The sequence below is a fragment of the Cajanus cajan genome, chromosome 3 (genome assembly GCF_000230855.2).
Source record: "Cajanus cajan strain Asha chromosome 3, NIPB_CcT2T_4, whole genome shotgun sequence".
In the NCBI taxonomy this organism is placed as follows: domain Eukaryota; kingdom Viridiplantae; phylum Streptophyta; class Magnoliopsida; order Fabales; family Fabaceae; genus Cajanus; species Cajanus cajan.
The window spans coordinates 53803915-53811204 of record NC_138519.1 but is presented as its reverse complement, the minus strand read 5'-3'; the positions used below and the strand labels follow the sequence as shown (position 1 = coordinate 53811204).

The 7290-nt window shown below is 34.3% G+C and overlaps 1 pseudogene; it reads left to right on the top strand.

Moving 5' to 3' along the window:
* Window positions 1–3476: 3476 nt before the first annotated feature.
* Window positions 3477–6953, top strand: LOC145956322 (uncharacterized; annotated as a pseudogene).
* Window positions 6954–7290: the final 337 nt, after the last annotated feature.

Here is a 7290-nt window from a genome sequence, read left to right as displayed (position 1 = left end):
GAACCACCTCATTGCTTCTATTCCATTGAAGGTTTCTTCGTGGAGATTCAAGCTTATTGTGAAGGTTTCCTCAAGAGTTCTTCGGTCCTTGCATGGAAAACTTGGAAGAATATCAATCCTTTCCAAGTAGCTCCATCAGAAGAGCACTCAAGAACTCAATTTAAGTGAAGTGAAGTATTTAAATTTTTTGAAATGTTTCAATTAACATAACATGAAACATTTGCGTGTAATTTTCAACATTCACTGCTTGTTATTTTAGTTCTATTTACCAAGGGTGAAATCTTAGTGTTGGAGTAGAAAAGATTAGCACCTTTGGGTGTTGATACATTTTGTTGACATGAAAGTTTGCAAATTTATTGTTTTCTTATATAATATATCCTAAGATTCTATAATTATTATAGGCTACACTACCTGGATTTTCATCCAAGGGGCTATCCATTGAAGAAGGGGAATCACTACTAGAAAGGAGTGTCAAATTGGCAGTTAAAGCCCATGATAGTTTCTGGAATTTAGTCAAAAGAAATCTTGGGGATAGATATAGAAGAGCTTTGGTTGCAGCCTCTATTGGAAGCTATGGAGCTTACCTTGTTGATGGCTCAGAATATAGGTGCTTCGACACTCTTTAAAATTTAATAGTTTGGTTCTTATCTATCCTGCAGAGAAACTACTGTATGTTTTCGGTATGTTTGCGAAATTCATTCATATTGATTTCTTCTTGTAGTGGTTGCTATGGACCAGATGTTAATTTAAAGAAGTTGAAGGATTTTCATCATCGCAGATTGCAAGTTCTCGTTGAAGCTGGTCTAGATTTGCTTGCTTTTGAGACCATTCCAAACAAACTTGAAGCTCAAGTCTTTTTATTTTTTTGCTTGCCTTTTTCTTTTTCCAATAAGCATGTTTCATAGACGTATACCTTGATGTAATTTCTTAAATTAAAATTACTACAATATATTTACAACACAAAATTATAATTCTTCTACTTTGTTGTTCATCCATTTCTGTCACGTTTCTAAAATTGCATTTTGTATTTTAAAATAAATATGTTCATCTCTTTTTCACATAGTGTAGTCTCTTTCATTTGGCATTTTTGTAACGGTAGTTCTCTGTGCTGCATCATGATCAATTAATGGAACAACTAACATAACATTTGAAACTAGAATTTGTAAATTAAATAAATTCCTTGATATTAGGGAAAGAATCAAAATCAAAACTGAAAAATATTATTGACTTTTATTATTTTTTTATTCTTATCTAGATTCTTGAACACTAAAGTATCTCTTTGTTTAAACCTATTTTATATCTTACTATTTGAACATGTTTTCTATCTAAACAGGTGATATAGACGTTGGAATCTGTATGTAAAGTAACGATCTAGCTTTAGCAAAGACTTCACTTTAGTAATAGTTCTGAGGAAACTTACCATTAAACACGTTAAATTTTAAATATGAGAAATGCCTGATTTGTTAAACCTGCAAGAGTGTCAGTGTACGTGTAGCAACCTGAAATTAGCAATGACCTAGATAAATAAAAAAATTAAGCATACAATCCCTGACCTTGCACAGGCTCTGGGTTTTACATTTGTAACAGCTCTGGCTCATTGTCTTTTCTTTCATCAATAATAATCTCTCCTTTATATTATTTTGTACTTTTAGTTGATTTCAGGGGTTTGTGATATAAAATAAACAAATAGGATATGTCTGGTATGCAGGCTAATAATGATTAATACTAAAATTCTATCTAGTAAAACATAAACCTAAAGTCAAACCATTCATAACTTTTTGTTCTAATTATTTGAAGTTGTTTCCATGGTAGAATACAAAATGAAGAAGCATATTTAAGGTTCATCTTTTCATGTATGAATTACTATGTATTTCTTATAAAATATCCTGCCTGTCTTCTCTTAAACTTGTAGTGCTTCACCACAGACTACTAGTGCGAGGGAAATTCACTCATCATCCATGTATTAACCCTCAAGGAATGAGCAAAATTCCATTTTCACATTTTATCTTGTTTCTCTATTTATTGTATATCAACTACTTGTGGTATTCAATGTCCTATATAGTGAGCATCTTTACCTGGACCTGTAAACATCCGAGTTTGATACAGTTTCCAATCCTCTAATCCATTGAACTTAATTAGTTTAATTTTAAAACAACAAATGGCGTACTGTGTATTGACAAGAGTAGCCAATTGTGGCATATCACCCCTATCATGCTGTGCAAGAATGTTGTGCTTGCTGGCTGCTACAGTGAACTCATAGTGGTGTGTGGATAGCAGTTAAATTTGTTGCCAAATTGCTGAGGGTAGTGCTATGTGACAATTGGATTCTAGCCCCTCCTTTTTTACTTTTATCGGTTAGCTATTTTTAGAGTTGATTTTATGACTTGACAAGTTGACATATCTTCTCTTGAACCATTTGAGGATTAGAATAGGAAACTACTTAGCTTATATGAAACCTAGTTTCCCACATCCCTCAATATTCAACCTACATGTTTTCTGTCACTTTTTCAGCTGGTCATGCTTTATCCAGCGTAGGATGCCATTTTCCAGCCAAAATTCAGCACATCGGTTTGTGGCCCTTGTTATAACATTTCTCAACTAGCCTCTATTCACACCTCACAAGCCTGATCTGTCCTTTCTGTGTTGCTGTCTTCCTCTGCCCTATTCACGGACCTTGTGGTCCAATGTAATTGTCCTTATCAGTTTTACAGTCTAATAAAGATACCTCTCATAAACAGTAGCCAAGCACCACGAGGGGCCTAAGAAGACTACTTTATCCCTCAAAAAATATGGAAGTTGCTGATTCCAAAGAAGTCTATCATTAAACTCACCTTTATGAATTAACTATTAGTCCTTTGTAAAATGGCATTTATTCCCTATATATATTGCTAACAATTGATTGGAAATAAAAAACTTTATAAAAAATTACACTCTTCTCTAACTACCTTGTTAAACAACAGAGTAAAAACATTTTATGTACTATTCAAACCCAAAATAGTTCTACTTCGGAAATTTCTTCTACTAGAAGTATCTTTGTCAATGGTCCTGCCTCCATTGTATATGTTGTACAAGTTTAGTATGTTCAAACTTAAAAGGGGCTTCCAGTGGTTACCCATTTTTTAATTCATTAATTGGTGATAGTTCCTTCATATTCACTGCACAATTTATCTTTGACCAGCTTCAGATTATTTAAACCATTTAGGTTATGCATAAATTGATGAGTAATTTACTGGACTCTGTTGCAGTTTTAGAACTTAACAAATACCAACAGTAAGATCTAAAGGGCATTGATCTCTATTCTCTGTTCTTTTATCATCTGTACCAGTAATTAATGCACTATAACGATTGATACAACTGGCCTATGTGAATTACAACATGGTGTTATTTTGCCTATTCACAAGTCATAGTGGCTGTAGCCAAAGAATGGAATCCCTAACTAACATAAATCTTAAACTTGATTTTGATTTGGCAGGAAGTGTGCAGAGGGTGATACTTCTCTTCTTGACATCCATTAGTCAACACATCTAGTTTGTGATATCTTCTTAGTAAGGTACCATAAACTCAATTATATTTATGTTGTTTATTTATCTAGTTGAAGAAATAAGATGAATTTTATTTATGTAGTTGATGAAATAAGATGACTTATATTTGGATCTTCTACCTACTTAGATAAATGAAATAATAGGTTCAAATAACATTGAATTAGTGTATGGTTTGCTCTTGTACTATATAGAGAGACCATAAATACTCAATTGTATAAATAAATTTGTCTCACAGAAGAAGAAAAATGGATCGTAGTTGGATAAATGCAAGAAGAATCACTGATGAGTATCAAAATGGGGTTGAACAGTTTTTGGAATTTGCTTAACAAAATCGAGTAGATTTTAATGGAAAATTTTATTGTCCTTGCGTTAATTGTTTAAATGGGAGACGACGTGTAATTGATGAAATACGGGACCATCTTATTTGTGATGGGTTTTTAACGAGCTATACAACATGGATATGGCATGGTGAAGATAAAGAAACTCAAACTATGGCCCAAACTGAGCAAGGTGATGTAGAAATGGAAGATCAAATAGAAGACATGATTCATGATGTGGGACAAGAGTTTTTCCAGCAAGCACAATCACATGTGTATGATACTTTAAAAAGTGACTGAGAGACACCTTTGTTTCCTGATTGTACAACCTTCACACAATTATCAGCAGTGTTGAGATTAATGAACTTGAAGGAAAAATATGGGTGGAGTGATAAAAGTTTAACAGAGTTGCTTGAGTTGTTGAAGTTAATGCTTCCAAAAGACAACACGTTGCCAGATCGTCATTATGAGGCGAAAAAGGTTTTGTGTCAAATGGGTCTACAGTATAAGGAAATACATGCATGCCTTAATGATTGCATATTGTATAGAAAAGAGTTTGAATCATTGCACAAATTTCCTCGTTGTGGGTTGCCACGGTACAAAGTGAAGGATGATGGTCGTAGTAGTGATGAAGATGTAGTTGACAAAGGGCCTCCAGCGAAGGTGTTATGGTATCTTCCAATTATTCCAAGGTTCAAGCGATTGTTTGCTAATGCAACTGATGCAATGAACCTTACATGACATGAAGACAATAGAAAATGTGATGGCATGCTTCGCCATCCAGCTGATTCCCCACAATGGAAAAAAATTGATGGTTTGTTTCCACATTTTGGTAGTGAGGCAAGAAACCTTAGGGTCGGCCTTGCTTCAGATTGAATGAATCCTTTTGGAAACTTAAGCACCAACCATAGTTCATGGACCATTCTCTTTTCAATTTACAATTTGCCTTCTTGGTTGTGCATGAAGAGAAAATATGTAATATTGTGTATGATGATTGCAAGCCCAAAACAATCAAGAAATGACATTGATGTTTACCTAAGTCCTTTGATCGAGGACTTGAGAATTTTGTGGGAAGAAAGGGTTGATGTGTTTGATGGGTATCGTCAACAGAGTTTCAAGCTACAAGCAATGATATTTTGTACTATTAATGATTTTCTAGCATATGGGAACTTGAGTGGATATAGTGTTAAATGACATCACGCATGCCCTATCTGTGAAAAACAAACAAGCTACCTACAATTGAAGAATGGAAAGAAAACTGTCTACACCAGGCATCGAAAATTTCTCAAACCTAATCACCCATATCAAAGATTGAAAAAAGCTTTTAATGGATGTCAAGAACATGAAATTGCACCCACATCCTTAACTGGTGAGCAAGTTTATGATCAGGTGAAGGACATAAATATTATATTTGGAAAGACCCGAAAGAAATCAATTGAGAAGAAGTTGTGGAAGAAGGGTCCATATTTTTTTATCTTCCATATTGGCGCCATCTAGATGTTAGAGATTGCATAGATGTTATGCATGTGGAGAAAAATGTATGTGATAGTGTAATAGGCACACTTTTAAACATTAAAGGAAAGACAAAGGATGGACTCAATGCTCGTCAAGATTTGTTAGAGGTAGGTATACGTGAACAGTTACATCCAAAGTTAGAAGGTAAGCATACATATTTGCCTCTAGCATGTCATACTTTGTCAAGAAAAGAGAAAATAAGTTTTTGTCAATGCCTACGAGGTGTGAAAGTTCCACAGGGATACTTTTCAAATGTTAAGAGCCTTGTATCATGGAATGATCTTAAACTGGTTGGCTTAAAATCTCACGATTGTCACGTTTTGATGCAACAACTTTTACCTGTGGCTATACATGGCATTTTTCCTAATAATGTTAGAAGTGTGTTAACTCGTTTGTGCTTCTTTTTCAATGTTATATGTGCTAAAGTCATTGAGCCTAACAAGTTGGATGAGTTGGAAAATGAGTATATTATTATCCTATGTCAATTGGAGATGTATTTTCCTCCGAGTTTTTTTGACATCATGATTGACTTGATTGTTCATCTAGTTAGGGAGATCAGATTGTGTGGCCCTATTTATTTACGATGGATGTACCCAGTTGAGCGTTACATGAAGATTTTAAAAGGGTATAGCAAGAATCCATACCATCCAAAAGCATCTATTGTTGAAAGGTACATTGTATAAGAAGCTATTGAATTTTGTTTAGATTACATGTCTAAAGCAAAACCAGTAGGGATTCCTAAGTCTCGTTATGAGGATAGAATTGAAGGCAAGGGTACAAAAGGCCTAAAAGTTAAATTTATTCTTCGAAAGGAATTACTTCAAGCACATTTGTATATATTGAACAACACTAAGGATGTTCTCCCTTACATATCTGAGCACCAAGCCTTTTTGAAAAAAAATAACCCTAGAATGAATGAAAAATCATTGGTCAATGAGCATAACAAGACATTCTTAAAATGGTTTAAAGAAAAAGTCTTTAGTGATGACAATTCTTCTGACACATTAAAATGTCTTGCAAATGAGCCTAAATATAATTTCTTTACTTATATTGGATATGATATCAATAATTTTTCATTTTACACAAAGTCACAAGATGATAACAGTACCATGCAAAATAGTGGGGTTACTCTTCGGGCTCAATCTATTCATTTTTGTAGTAGAAATGATAAAAATCCTGTTGTGGCATCCACAAGTTACTATGGAGTCATTGAAGACATTTGGGAGATCAATTATGGTAAATTTAAAGTTCTTATTTTTAAGTGCAAGTGGGTTGATATTAACATTGGTGTGCGAACCGATGAAATAGGATTTACAATGGTAGACCTTAGCAAGGTGGGTCATAAGGATGAACCTTTCATCATGGAAAACCAAGCAACACAAGTATTTTATGTCAAAGGTGGTCTGTGGTTTTACAAGGTAGAAGTGTACACAATCTTGACGATTCAACAGTTGAGTTTGGGGAAAGTCTTTCTTTCTCAACACGTATGCCTACTAACAACGAAGAAATTGAACACGATGACGTTCATGCCACTCGTAATGACCATGATGAAGGCATATGGGAAAACATTATTATCTAACTACCACATTAAGTTATGTATATCTTGATGTATACTTTAATATTCTATTTATCATTTTTTTCATGCTTTTAATAAGTTTTATTACTTATTTTGCAATTGACCTTGGTTTTTATTTTTGTCAAAACAACTACATGGATACTCAATTTGATCCACAAGACTCCTTTTCTCCTCAAGGCTCCCCTGCTCCTCAAGGCTCCCTTGCTCCTCAAGGCTCCACTGCTCCTACACCCCCTACTTCACAGACTATATCTAAGAAAAAGAGGAAACCGACACGAATGAAAAGCTTAGCCCGTAAGCGCATAAATGGAGCGAAAATATCACTTGACGTGAATCCCAC